The sequence below is a fragment of the Arachis ipaensis genome, chromosome B08, assembly GCF_000816755.2.
Source record: "Arachis ipaensis cultivar K30076 chromosome B08, Araip1.1, whole genome shotgun sequence".
Classification (NCBI taxonomy): domain Eukaryota; kingdom Viridiplantae; phylum Streptophyta; class Magnoliopsida; order Fabales; family Fabaceae; genus Arachis; species Arachis ipaensis.
In genome coordinates, this window is record NC_029792.2 from 102161722 (window position 1) to 102177390 (window position 15669).

A 15669-nucleotide genomic window follows, 5' to 3' on the forward strand; every position below is an offset into this window, starting at 1 on the left:
TTACACCAAATAAAATCCCAAAATTCCCAATCAGAAACCTTAATTTACTACCCTACCTCTAACCTAACCTAACCCCACCTCACCGCCACTCCACACCGCCACTCCCTTGACCCAACCCCATCCCCTTCAAAAAGAAGTAAAGAAAGAAACAGGAAAAAAAAAGAAGAAAAGGGAAAGAAACGCAGAACATGGAGGGAAGAAGAGAACGAAAACCGCGCCACCACATGCCACCGTGCCGTCATCACGCCGCCGCCACGGTTCCGAGGAGCTGCTACACGAGGAGCCCTGGTTCGTTCACGAGCCCCTGTCATGCACGAGCAGAGGAGAGAGATCAGGCAGAGAGAGAAACGCGAGGAGGAAGAAGGGATTCACGCTGCCAACTGTGTCGCCACCGCCGCGGGAGGGTCGCCGTCGTTGTGCTCGCCATCGTCGTCCTCGCCGCGCCGTCGTCGAGCCCGCCGAGCAGAAGCTGTTCGCCACTGCTAGACCTCCGTCGCCAGCGATTTGCCGCCGCTGAAGCCCATCACTGCTGCTGTGACACCGCCGCGGAGAGAGGGAGTGACGTGATTAAAGAGAGGAGGAGGAAGGAGACCTGCGCACTGTCGGAGCCAGTGTCGCCCAGTCGCCGCCGTTCATCCCTTGTCGTCGCCGTCCAGGCCACTACCAAGTCACCGTCGATGAAGCTTCAGCCACCGCCACGCCTGGTTGTCGCCAGGGTTGCCACCGCCGCATCTCACCACTAAAGAGAAGCGTTGCCTACGCAATTGCCGAACCGGGCCAGATTCACCGGTAACCCTGTCTCTTGCTTTTCTTGAAACTTGTTCCACTCTATTCTATTCCACTGTTCTGATTATTGTTGGTATCTCTGCTGCCTTAATCACTCAGAATAATGTTCTTTGCTGCCTTAATCACTCAGATTAATGCTACTGCTGCCATAGGATTTCCTGGTTTGATTTCTGCATCTTACGGCTCCACCACTCTGCTTTTCTGTAGCAGCAGTGAGTTTTCCATCTAGAACCCTTATAATTATTGTTGTCATATGCTTGTTTTGATTCAATTTTTGATATATGTCCTTGTCTTCGGTTTCTTAAAACTGTTTCAGTCACTGTCATTGCAATTCGTATTTACACGGTTGTTATAAGAGGCGTCGAGGCTGTTGTTGTTTTCGTGGGGGGTTATTGTTGTCACTGTCGCCATGAATTGAAAGGAAAGGGAATTATCACGATAAGTTACGTGGACTCAGCTAACTGAGGTAGGATTTTTCTTAAAATCTATTTTACATTACAGAGTTGTGATAAATAGATATTGACGCAAAAAGATATACTTCTGTGATTATATTTGTCTTGTGGATATGATGGTTTGTTGGATTGGATTATTGGGTGCTTGATTGTGTGAGTGGTGTATAGTTGTTGGTAAAAACCGGTTTGATATGTTATATACTTGATTATTATGAAAGGTGGATTTTCTTGGTTTTAGAGTTTACTTAATAATATAAACGAATCAATTTTGGAAATAATTTGAGATATGAAAATAAATTGATTCTGGGAGCGATTTGATTTTGAGTTGGTCTAATTTTATAAAAGATTTAATATTTGAGCTGATTTGATTTTAAAAAGAGTTTTATTGTTGGAATTGGTTTGATTTGAAATAAATTGATATTGGAACTGGTTCAACTCTGGAAAATGTTTGAGATTTGGAAATGGTTGAGAAAAGGTTTGAGAAATGTTTAGATGGGACCCGAAAAGGGTGGTAATATCTGAGTTTTAGAAGAGATGCTGCCAAAATTTTATAAAATTGGAAGTTTTATTTGAAGTAATTAATTGAAAAGATTTGTTCTTAAACATTATACGTTTTAAGATTGATTTATTTATCAGAGAAAGAATTATGTTTTGAATTGGGATTTGTTAATGGATGGAATGGAAAGAAGGATAATGAGGATTTTCTTTGAAATATGGTTTTGAAATGAATTTGGAAATGAGATTTGGATTGATGAATGATTATAATGTTGAGAATGTTGAGATATGAACCTTGAATTATTCACATGGCTTATGAATTTGAATTATCTGAGATACGAGGTTCTCTGGATCAAGTACCATGTCTTGCCACCACGTATACTAGGTTGAAAACTCGATACTCTGTTGACCCTACGACGTAAGTGTGACCGGACACTATATAAATTTCTGGAAATGTTACCCCAATTGAACAATATTGATTATTTAAGAAAAAGCTATGCATAGACTCTTGGGGATGCACGTCGGGGGACAGTCTAAGGACAATTCAGACTTGTCGGGTTGGCTGGATAATCGACAGATGAGCCTCATCAGCCATAGGACAGGCATGCATCATATGCATTTGTATGCTTTGCTTGGGTTTGAACTTGTTTTAGTTTGCCTAATTGCTAAACTGTTCTTAACTGCTACTTGAGCTATTTGCTGTAACTGCTACCTACTTGTGCTTTTCTTGTCTGTCTTGCCTGTGTTTGTCCTGGCGTGCTACATTTGAGAATGAACTTTGGTGCTGAATTAATGACTGTGTTGTTTGATTGCGTGGTTGGTTTCTGATTGAGATTTTCTTATAAGAAAGGAAAGATTTTGGATTCCTGAAAGATTAAACATTGTTTTTTTGAAAAAGTTTTGAACGATTTCTGGTGCACGAATTGTGAATCACACTTTTCACAACTCGTACCACTAACCAGCAAGTGCACTGGGTCGTCCAAGTAATACCTTACGTGAGTAAGGGTCGAATCCCACGGAGATTGTTGGTTTGAAGCAATCTATGGTTATCTTGCAATTCTTAGTCAGGAAGTCAATTGTATTTATCAGTTGAATTGCGAATAAACAAGGGAGAATGGGTTAAAGGTTACTTGTTATGCAGTAATAGAGAATATGTTGGAGTTTTGGAGATGCTTTGTCTTCTGAGTCTCTGCTTTCCTTTGTCCTCTGATTCACGCACGCACGTCCTTCTATGACAAGCTGTGTGTTGGGACATCACCGTTGTCAATGGTTACATCCCCTCCTCTTGTGAAAATGGTCCAAATGCTCTGTCACAGCACGGCTAATCATCTGAGGTTCCCGATCATGCTGGAATAGGATTCACCCTCCTTTTGCGTCTGTCACTACGCTCAGCACTTGCGAGTTTGAAGCTCGTCAAAGTCATTCAATCCCTGAATCCTACTCGAAATACCACAGACAAGGTTTAGACTTTCCGGATTCTCATGAATGCCGCCATCAATCTAGCTTATACCACGGAGATTCTGATTAAGGAATCTAAGAGATATTCATTCAATCTGATGTAGAACGGAGGTGATTGTCAGACACACGTTCATGAATTGAGGAAGGTGATGAGTGTCACTGATCATCACCTTCTCCATAGTTAGGCGCGAATGGATATCTTAGATAGGAACACGCATGTTTGAATGGAAAACAGAAATACTTGCATTAATTCATCGAGACACAGCAGATCTCCTCACCCCCAACAATGGAGTTTAGAGACTCATGCCATCAAAGAGTATAAAGTTCAGATCTAAAATGTCATGAGATACAAAATAAGTCTCTAAAAGTTATTTAAATACTAAACTAGTAGCCTAGGTTTACAAAAAATGAGTAAACTATGATGGGTGGTGCAGAGATCCACTTCTGGGGCCCACTTGGTGTGTGCTGGGGCTGAGACTTAAACAATTCACGTGCATAAGGCTGTCTTGGGCGTTCAACGCCGGGTTTGGATCCATTTCTGGCGTTGAACTCCAGCTTTTAATCCTTTTCTGGCGCTGGACACCGGAATTGGGCAGATAACTGGTGTTGAACGCCAGTTTACGTTGTCTATCCTTGAGAAAAGTATGGACTATTATATATTTCTGGAAAGCCCTGGATGTCTACTTTCCAACGCAATTGAAAGAACACCGTTTTGAGTTCTGTAGCTCCAGAAAATCCACTTTGAGTGTAGGGAGGTCAGAATCCAACAGCATCAGCAGTCCTTTTTCAGCCTGAATCAGATTTTTGCTCAGCTCCCTCAATTTCAGCCAGAAAAATACCTGAAATTACAGAAAAACACACAACTCATAGTAAAGTCCAGAAATATGAATTTTTCCTAAAAACTAATGGAAATAGACTAAAAACTAACTAGAATATACTAAAAACTATATGAAATTAACCCCAAAAAGCGTATAAAATATCCGCTCATCAATTTCCTATGGGTTTTAAAAGATTCATAAGGCAATGATAATCACTGAGCTTGAGAACAGTTTTCTTATTAAATATCTTCTTATGACAACTTTGAAATTCCATGGTGAGACTGTGTGGTTAGGTTCTCACCCCCTACAGCTTTACTTTTCAAGAACCGGATGAAGAAGCATTAAGAAGAGTTATACTGCGTTTGGCTTATATGCTGTTGTATTAATTAGATTATTTTCTTCCCTCGTCTTTGTTATTACAAGTTTGTAAGAGGGATAGGAATTATATGTTTTATATGTATAATATATTGAGTTATTATGTAAGGAGTCTTATATATGAATCTATGCCTGCTTGTATTTTTCTTAAGATAAAGTATTTATTTCTGGTTTTTCAAAGAAATTAGCGATACAGTGTTGAGTCACGGGCTCCTATTTTAATATTTAGTATGTAAAGTAGTCGTAATACTTCTTGCTATCAGAGTTGCGCAGCCGAAAGCGTGACTTCTGATAGTGAGAGTGTTACAGTTTACCACTCTCTGTTTTATTTTTCATAATACATACAATAATATTCTTATAAAATAATATCCTAATAAATAATAATTTGTAATAATAATTTACTTTAATATAAATGAGTAATTTTAAACAAATATTTAAAATAAATTTATAATACTCTTAAAACTTATTTTATAAAACCTTATTTTCAAACTTTTATTAATTACTTTCTAAACTACGAATTCTTTAATATTTTATTTTTGACTTAAATATTTTATAAAATTATATTTAAACCTTCACTTTGTTTCATATTTATATAAATAACCCTGAACTTTTATAAAATATCCATTTTACCCCTAAACTTTATTTATTACCCAAAATACCCGAAACACTTATATAATTATAATATTAAACTCAATATTTTCATAAAAATACAAGTATATTTCCTTAAAAGTAATTCTTCTTGGCTGATTCTTCTATTCACCAAGAACCGAACTCCTCCTTATTTTCTTTTTAAAATATACATTTAAATCATAATATGTTTTTGAGTTTTACGGTTACCAATTTTTCACAGCTTTTAATTTGATTCCTCGGCCATTAAACCTCACCCACTTTATTCAAAAACTAACACAATGACGTCCCCAAATCAGTCTCATTATCACAGTTTGGGCAGGACAAACATGACCAAATCACAAACTTAATCACATATAACAATATATCAACAAAATTTAATATAAAGTCAATCAAACTCCATCAATAACCAATCATAACAACCATTCACTTATCCAATACAAATTTAATCGGTGAAAATTTACCGAAATCCTACCTCCTATGAAATCAAAATACTTGAGGCTAAGGAGAAGCTTTCTGATCGAGCTGCCGAAGAAATTTTCCAAGTTCTAGCACCAAACTAAGCATTCCAAACCTCCAAACAGCTACCAAAACATCGTAAAACCTTATTTAACATACTAGACTACTAAATAAACTCAACTAACCAAACAAACTTGAAATTAAACTAGTTTACCAATATTTACAAAAGGGAAAAGTGAAAAGATTTTACCATGGTGGGGTGTCTCCCACCTAGCATTTTTATTTATTGTCCTTAAGTTGGACTTATAGGGAGATCTCATCAAGGTGGCTTGTACTTGAATTCATCCTTGAACTTTCACCAATGCTTTGACTTCCAATAAGCTCCTTCATTCAAAATTAATAGCTCCAAGTTTCGATGGAGTTCTTCACAAACCATGAGCTCTCAAAATTGATCCTCTTTTTGTAATCTGGGATCTCACACTTTGTTTTCACACCCGTCTTCAAGTTGATCATCATGATTCCATCCCAGTGGTTTAGCCTTGGAATTCTCATTTAAGCTTCCAAACAACTTCCTAGACCCATTCAATGTAGCATGACTCCAACCCTTGCAATTCAACTTTGAGCATGTAACCATATTGAACCTAGAATGATGTTTCCAACCACTAACCATCTCCCTTTTGCTCTTTAAGCCACAAAGAGCTCTAAGCCACCAAACTTAAAAGTTTTAAAGATCAAAACAAAAAGAAAAATAAGAACAACTTGAAGACCAAGAAGAATACTAAGAACAAACTCGAAAAATTCAAAGCAATTAAAGAACACACAATGGACACCAAACTTAAGATTTGACACTAGACTCAAACAAAAGACACTATTTTTGAAAATTTTTGAAAAAAGACTCAAGAAAGTTCGAACTCTAACAAGAACAAGAACGAAAGACTCAAACAAAAGATAAAGATTAATAAAGAAAAGAAAAGATTTTTGAAAAATTTTTGAATTTTTTGAAAAAGAAAATAAAAGACTCAAACAAAATTAAAAATAATACCTAATCTAAGCAACAAAATAATCCGTTAGTTTGTTCAAACTCGAACAATCCCCGATAATGGTGCCAAAAACTTGGTGCACAGATTCTCACACTCCATACAACTGAAACAACAAGTGCACTAGGTCGTCCAAGTAATACCTGAGGTGAGTCAGGGTCGATCCCACGAGGATTGTCGGCTTGGATCAAACAGTGGTTATCTTGTAAATCTTAGTTAGGCAGATAGAAAAGTTGTTTAGTTATTTAAGCGCATAAAAGTAAAATAAAGAAAACGTTACTCAATGGTTGTGAATTCAATGATAAGCAGATGGTTAAGGCTTCGGAGATGCTTTGTTCTTCTGGATCAATACTTTCTTACTGTCTACTCCAACTGTGAATGATTTCTTCTATACCAGGCTGTATATCAATGCCAGTTTGAGCGGCCGCCAATCTTCCTCTAGGCTGAACACCAGGTTTAGTGCGTATCCTGTCTGAATGAGGGTGATGCTCTTGCAGTTCATTCCCTTGGTGATCCTACTCAAAACACCACAGACAAGGTCAAATCTTCCGGATCAGAGAATGTTGCGCCTTGGTTCTAGCCTTTACCACAAAGACCCTAAGCTCCTCATACTTCAGCTGAACTAATGCCCCGCGAAGTCCCCAACAAAGTCGTGGATTAGCCGTCTAAGAGATGTATAATCAAGCTAGTGGTTCATTGATATCCAATAAAAGACACTCGCTGAACCCATGTAGAATAGAGATAACTTTTGACGGTTCAACTCATTCATAAGGTTGAAGAATGAAGATACATCTTAGGAGAGAATCAAACATGAATTGAAATAGAATAGTAGTACTTTTATTAATCCATAAAACTCAGCAGAGCTCCTAACCTTAACCTAGGAGGTTTAGTGGCTCCTATGTATAATGAAACTCAAGAATATGAAATAATGTTCTATGGTGGTCGAAGATCCTAAAACAATGGTGATCTTGTCCTATATATACTAATCTAATGACTAAGGATTACAGAAATATGATAGTCTTAGGCTTGTAGTGCAAAAATCCATTTCCGAGGCCCACTTGGTGAGTGTTTGGGCTGAGCTAAGGGTGTCTCCACGTGCTAGTATGCTCCTTGGGCGTTGAACACCCCCTTTGGACTCCCCTTTGGGTGTTGGACGCTGGCCACCTCTCTGTGGGCGTTGGACGCTAGGACTGGGGTAGATGGCTGGCGTTGAACGCCAGTTTTGGGCCTTCATCTCCAAAGACAAGTATAAACTATTATATATTACTGGAAAGTCTTGAATGTTAGCTTTCCATAGCCATTGAGAGTGTGCCATTTGGACTTGTGTAGCTTCAGAAAAGCTCCTTCGAGTGCATAGAGGTCAGATCCTGACAGCATCTGCAGTGCTTTCTCTGCCTCTAAATCAGACTTTTGCTCCAACTCCTCAATTTTAGCCAGAAAATACCTGAATTTACTATAAAATACAACAACTCATAGTAGAATCCAAAAATATGAATTTTACACCAAAACCTATGAAAACATAATAAAAATTAAACAAAACATGCTAAAAACTATATGAAAATGATGTCAAAAAGTGTATAAAATATCTGCTCATCATCCATGTATTTTATCTTTGATTAGTTTGGGTTGAGGGGTATGTGTTAATCAAATGTAGGGGAAAATTTGTAGGGGACACATTGGTGGTAAGTTTACTTTGGGTTTTCATTGTGAAATTTTAGAAAAATGGGTAAACACTCTTGCATTCATTACTTAAAACATATGCATCTCTTTTTTATGATAAAAAAAAAGAGAAATTTTGGAGTATATATTTTTTAAAAAAAAAGAAAGAGAAGAAAAAGAAAAAGAAAAAGAAAAAGGAAAGAAATGATAATAAGAATGTAAATAAAGGATGCATGTGTGTGAATTGGAAAGAAGATGCATGAGTGAATGTGAAAAAAGAGGTGAATGGGAAATTAGGTTGTTCTCTTTTGTGTAAATAGGTTAATATAGGATTAGGTGGGATACTTGAGCTAATCAAAGATCCAATCTACTAGTCCACTTAACCATATTAATCTTACCCTTACTCTAACCCCATTACAACCCTCCAAAGACTTCATGATATTTGCATTCATGCATCAAGTATTTGTTGATTGTTAGATGACTAGCAAATCCTAGAAAACATGATTAAAGGAGAAATGAGTGATTAAGCCCTAAACACTGAGCGACTAGAGTGTATACACAACTGGTGAGGGGTTCGATTGCTCAATTTTAAGATTCCTTCCCTTATTTTATGTTTTCTTGCAAGTTGTTGAAATTAATTTTAAAAACTTCAAATCAAATCTTTCAATGTGGATCATATTGCATTGATTCCTTGCCTTGGCCCTAATGATCTATTTTGGATTGATTGAGATTCTATTGTTTATTTTTGCCAAACTCAATAGGAAACCATAGTATAGATATAGATAGATAGCATTTTTCATAATTGCATGCATGTAGGTAGATGCATTGAATAAGTTGCTTGCCCTTTTAGCCTTCTCCTTTGATTGTGATTAGCATGAGGACATGCTATTGTTTAAGTATGGGAGAATTGATGAATCCATATTTGACGATAAATTTTAGTTTGATTTGAGTGGATTTCATCATATAAACCTACATTCATTCACCTAAATAGCATACCTTTGTGTTTTCTCTCTAAATTGTGCCTAATTGTGAAAACATGCTATTTTGTGCTTAATTTAATCAATTTTATTCCACTTTCATTCTATTCGATGCCTTGATGATTTTGATGAGTGATTTCAGGAGTAATAGGTTGGAATGGCTTGATAAGAGTGGAAGAGAAGCATGCAATTGGGAGAAAACATGAAGAAAACAAAGGAGAAACACACAGCCAAGTATGCGTACGCACAACACCCTGTGCGTACGCACAAGAGGAAAATTCAGCATGTGTGCGTACGCACACACCTGTGTGTACGCACAAGTCCTTGCGCGTGCCTTCATTAAAAAGTCACGTGGCTCGCATTTTAGGAGGTTTCCAGACCCATTTCTGAAGGCTTTGAGGCATATATAAAAGGGCTATCAACACACATTCATACCATACATTCATACAACACACTTAGGGTAGTTTTAGGGTAGTTTAGTTTAGGTTTTCTCTCAATTTCATTAGAGTTTTGTAGAATTTTACAATTTCAAGTTTTGATCTTTGATTCTAGCCATTTTCATTGTAAGTATTTCCTTAATTTTCTCTTTTATTATACTACTTGTTCTACACTTTCTTATATTTTAATTTCCTTTATCAATATATGTATAGTTTTACAATTTTGAGTTCTAGTTCATGAATTTGATGTTTGATGTTTATTTTATGTTTTTTGAGTTGCTTTTGTTGATCTTGACATTTGGTTGTTCATAGTTTTTATCATTTTCCCAATTTTGCCATATTTCATGATTATGCCCACCATGTGTTTGATGAAATGCCAATTTTGATTATGAGGTAAATTTTCACCCCTTGACTTGGGGGATTGAGTGTATGAAATATTAGAGTCATAATGTCTGACATTTAGTGATAATTCTTGGGTTGTTAGTTGTTATTGTTTCCACTAACGCTAGCTTTTTACTAAGGTAATTAGTAAGTTAGATAGGATTTGTGGATTAATAACAATTATGCTCACTTGACTTACTCTTCGATGTTAAGGGTTGACTAGGTGAGATTAATCCATCATAATTATCATAGTTGTGGTTATGGCAAGGAAGGGATTTCATAACTTATCCTAAGTCAAGGTTCCATTTATATTTTGAACCACTCTTCACTCATTTTAAAGCATTACTTGTCCATATTACATAGATAGTTCTTTTATTCCTTTATTAGTTTAGTAATTCCAATTTTGATCATTCTTTAATTCCTTTATTTTGTTTACTTTCATCATTGAAAACCCCTTGATTCTCACAACTATTTTTATGCACTTATTAGCACTAGTTCCTAGGGAGAACGACCAGAGGTTTAATTACTCTCGGTTATATTTTTATTTGAAATGTAAACTTTGATTGGGAGGGTTACTTGTCGGTTTGGACTATGCTATCGATGAAGAAATTGTTTTGCTAAAATTTCCAAACCATCGTAATTCTTTCCATCACTCCATTACTCAGACAGGTACATGTCACCACATCTCGGAGAAAGTGGAACAATGCCACTGCATCTACCAAGCCAGGTACATCTCAAATCAGAGTCAAATTTCATTATCAAATTCATTCTCAATCATATTTCACTTCATTCATAGTCATAATTATAATCAATCATTATCATCTCTCAATATCATAATTATCCTCATCATATCTTAATCAAAATCAATCATCATCATCTCTCAATATCATAATCATCCTCATCATATCTTAATCATAATCAATCATCATCATCTATCAATATCATAATCATCCTCATTACATTTAATCCATCTTTCTCCAGTTTACTATCTCGACTCATTAGGTCTCATTCCTAACCCCTCTACCTTCTATTACACTGGCTCTAGATTTATAACAGGGTTTACAGAGGTTTAGAAAGCTAGAGGAATGGTTGAAAACTTCAAAAATTCATTTTTCGGCAAAACAGGGTGATCGCGTACGCAAGCACCTTCCGTGTACGCATGAGTTTAAAATTTGGGAATGTCGCATATGCGAACCACCTTCGCGTACACAAAACATTGTCAGAAACGTTTGCTCACGTCGTGTGACACTACTGCGTACGCATGAGTTCAAAAAAGACACTATCGTGTACGCAGCCCACTCTCGCGTATACAAGAGTACTGGACAAAACCATTTACTCGCGTTGCATGACACTTCCGTGTACGCACGAATGCAGGATTTTCAAAACAAAAAAACTGATATGTTGCAGAAAGTTCAGTTTTTTTTTTATTAAAACTTCAAACGCGCAAAACTCTTCTGTTAAAAATAATTTTCCGTTTGTTCTTCAAACGTCGTAAACTACTCAGACCTAATTTTCATTTAAAATAAGTTTCACAAAATTTGAAGGTCCAAGGACCAAGTTACGGCATGTCGAAGTTAGTCAAAAGCTCTTTTTATCCAGAAACAGAAATTACGTAATTTCCAAGAAATTCACAAGTCATTTCAGTTTCTACATCGATTTAATACCTCTCCAATTGTCCCAAATCACTCCTTTACTTTCAACCAAGTTCAAGACTACTTAATTTACGCATTACAACTCTAATTCATCATTATCATATCTCAATTCATCAATTCCTCTATTCCAACAATTCATTACCAAATTTTCATATGCTCAGTTATATAATCATCATTTCAATTTCAAGCATAAATATTCATTGCATTCTATCAACTTACCAGCTTACTTTTTTCAGCTTACGGCCCAAAAATTCACCAATTCAACTCATAAAATCATAAAAAACCAATCACCAACCAAAATCAAATTCAATAATTTAACAATTACAACATTTCAATTTCATCTAATCACATAATTCAATCTTATTCCTAGGGGCATCTAGCCTAGAACTTTATGTCACATTACATGATATTTAAATGAAACTTAAACCGTACCTTAGTGTTGGTAGTTTCTAAAACTCTGGAACCTTCCTCCTCTCTGGCTACCACCAAGTTCAAACATTCACAGCAATCATGCCAAGCTTCACCCAAAAGCTCCGGAAGCCAATTCAAGCCCCCAATAGCTTGATTTACTATAATCTCACCAAATCATTCACATTTCAACATAGGGTTCCAATTATATTGATGAAAATCAAATAAAAAATACTCTCTTATATTTACTAATTGAAATTAGTGATGAAACCCAACAATAGTTTATATTAGAGCACCCCTAAACAATCAAAATTACAAGATTTCAAAACTCACTTCACTAAAAATGCAAAATTTGAAAGGAATAGAGAACTGGACAAAGAATTTCGATATTCTTACCACTTTATTCAGATAAAATTGAAGAGGATTCCGAGACGAACACGTAACCACAAACGACTCGTCAATCGGAGTTTCGGATAAAAAATTATGGATGATGGAAGAAGAGGATGAATAGTGCCAAGGATTTCTCACCTCTCTTCTCTCTTCTCAGTATGGAACTCATGTTTAGGGGAGGGGGAATGGGCTAAGTTTGGCTGAGTGTGAAGGATATATGGATTGGGCTTGGGCCCAACTTGGATCCGATTCAACCGTTTTAGTCTGTTGGCCCAATTTTAAGCCAAAATTTTTAAAATTAGTGTTTTAATTCGTATTCCATTTATTTCTACTCTCTAAATTATAAATTTTAGTTTTCTGACCTTCTTCACTCATAATTAATTGTCTCACTCACAATATCAAATAGCTTTAAGCCGGTATAGCCAATTTTTAATGCTGTACACATTTTTTCGTAATTAGTTATATTTTTGCGCTAAATTTTATTTTCTAAATTAAATTCTCACCGGTGATTTTAATTAATTATTTAATAAATAAAATAGAATAAAATTTAAGTTTCACTCTAATAAATAAACATTCACATTATACATTAAGGATATAGATTGAGAGGATAGGATTAGTTTAGCATTTAAATTTGACCTTATTCACCGCAGAATTGTTAATCCGTTGAAACCTAACTGAAGCGAATTGGATATCTACAAATGCAGGTTGTGCTATTAGTCCTAATTTAGTATGACAAAACACTCTTTATTTACTTTTTTTCTAACTTTTTGTAATGAGGTTATTTCCTTTAGTTTTGTAAATGTTTATTGAATGGAACAAGGATTTTTTGGAAAAAAAAAAAAAAGAGTAAGGATTTTGACTTTGTGTTGTATAAATGAACTTGATTAGAATGATTAATTGAGTCAAATAATTTATGAATTTCAGTGAACATTAATTTAGTAATAGCAACATACATCTTTATAAATTATAACAGCAGATACTGCAATAGATATACTAACAATTATAGAATCACAAGCCACAACCCAATAAATAATGAAAAAACTAAATGCAAAATACAAAAAGATTATAAAGACAAACAAAGCGACAACACCTCATAAAGCAACAAGTGAGTCTTCAAATGGAATCCTACTTTGCTGCCATCTACCATTCATGCATCTAATTCTCATGTGCTTTTATTTGTACTTTTATGTCTTATTCAAATGTAAATTTAACAATAGAAACATTCTAAGCATACCTCTAAAATATTTTGCTGTGGAATTGAGTTGATGAAAATATATTGGTATATTATTTGCTTTTTTATCTTTGAATTTTATTTTTATTTGTAAATTCTTTTACATTAAAATCAACCACTAATTTTTTTCGGTGACAAATATTATTTGCAGATTAATATGAAAATAATTCACGGATAAAATTTCCAAATAATTTGCTATATTTTAGTAGTTCATGGACAATAGACATTAACATGTAAGAGGAATTGGTTGAATGATTAACGACAATATACCACTCTTGGCTTCAGAATCTTGAAAAGTATGGTAATCTCCATGATCATACATGGTTAATACCATTCTTGTAAGGCCTAAAATAGTGTCTATAAAATCTTGAGAGAGAAAAGAATGATGAGTTTCTTTGTTTATGTTCTTCCAGAGTGTATTCATAATTGATCTAACATGTTCACATGCCTCTGCCTCTGAAGCTCCACTTTTGTTCATGTAGCATTGAATTGAAGAAGGAGCATCTCCAGTCTCTTTCTCACGCTAAAAATCAAAGACAGTGAAAATAAAATTTAATCAGTATGCATTAATATTGTTAAACTATTTTTTATTAATTATTTTAGATATACACTAAAATCAGCCACTAAAATTAGTTATTAGTATAAAATATATGTATGTTAAAATTCCAATTATTACTAATCACCTTTAATAAGTAAGGAGAAAATAAGAAGAGAATTATCTATACGATGTCACATATGAATAGAAGTATGTATTTTTGGTTCCGTACCTTATATGTACCAAGGTCATTAACAAGGCGGCAAAACAATGATGTAAGACGAATTATATTGGGATATTCCTTTAAGGAATCCAATTCCTCCTTGTTTAATGCATTTGGAATTGTGAAATAAGCATGAAGAAAAACAACATGTGAGCCTGAAGATCTCCAACCATTCTCCAAGTACTCCTCAAGAGTTGGTATATAACCACTATAGTACCACTTTGCCTCAGCAAAATATGCCTTACATAAATCTGCCCACTGAAAAAAAGGGGAAAAATTGCAAAAATGAGTTCAACATGATATTAAGTGGATTTTTAATTAAGAAATTGTAACATAAAAGTTATGTATATCATAATTATTTATTGAGTTATTTTTTTCATTTAATATATTTTGAATTTCATTAATCCAACTGTCGAATTAAGAAATTTCACCATATAAATAAATTATAAAACTTGAAAGTAATTTGCTATTTCATCATAAAACTTTATTTTGATTGATGATTTGGTTTTAAAATATTGAGTTACAATCCTATTGATAATGTTCAAATTTTATGACGAAATTATTACATATGTCTAATAATAGTTAAGATAATATAGGCGATTAAACAATTGGATTAATAAAAAAGTTATTCAATTTGTAAAATAGTTTGCATGACAGACGTGACTTATTACATCTTTTGTTAATGAATTATATATCTGCCAACAAATAAAGATAATTATTGAGCAAAAACTAAATAATTACTTACCGATTTTCTAAGGTAAGGAACAATATAAACTTCATTATTTTGTAGGCATTCGAAAGCTACTTCGTTAACAAAGTTAGAGTGCAAGGAAGCATATTTTCATGTAGTATGGAAGGTTGTCCATACCAAAACTTAGATCCCATCTAGAATTCATGAACGAAATTTTATGAATTAATAAGAATTTTGTATAAGATAAATAAATGTCATATAGCAAAAATATATAACCATAACAATGCTTACCTTTCAACAGCTTTAGTAAATAGCTCTAAATCTTCTAAAGTGCCAAAGGTCTCATACATATCATCTATCGTATTTATGAAGCAATTGACCTTTGTTATAGCTCTTCTAAAGGAACCAAATTCTGGATTAAAATTCACTCCCACGGTCCAAAAGAAGTTTTCCATCAACCTATCTCTTGCAAAACTTAACTTCTCTGCTAAGTAGGTTCTCTTCCACCACCTAATTAAGATACAATAAAAAAATAATAATAATAATTAGGATTAGTACACAATATCATACCAATTGTT

General features: G+C 34.6%; 1 long non-coding RNA gene across 1 annotated transcript in view; it reads right to left on the bottom strand.

The window, feature by feature from the left end:
* The window catches only part of LOC107613958, a 2443-nt gene continuing 572 nt past the window's right edge, over positions 13799 to 15669 (bottom strand). The window contains exons 2-5 of the long non-coding RNA XR_002352763.1: positions 15383 to 15601; positions 15146 to 15285; positions 14410 to 14658; positions 13799 to 14165 (exon numbers count right to left, since the gene is read on the bottom strand). This is a non-coding gene — a long non-coding RNA (uncharacterized LOC107613958). The remainder of the gene's footprint in view (positions 14166 to 14409; positions 14659 to 15145; positions 15286 to 15382; positions 15602 to 15669) is intronic.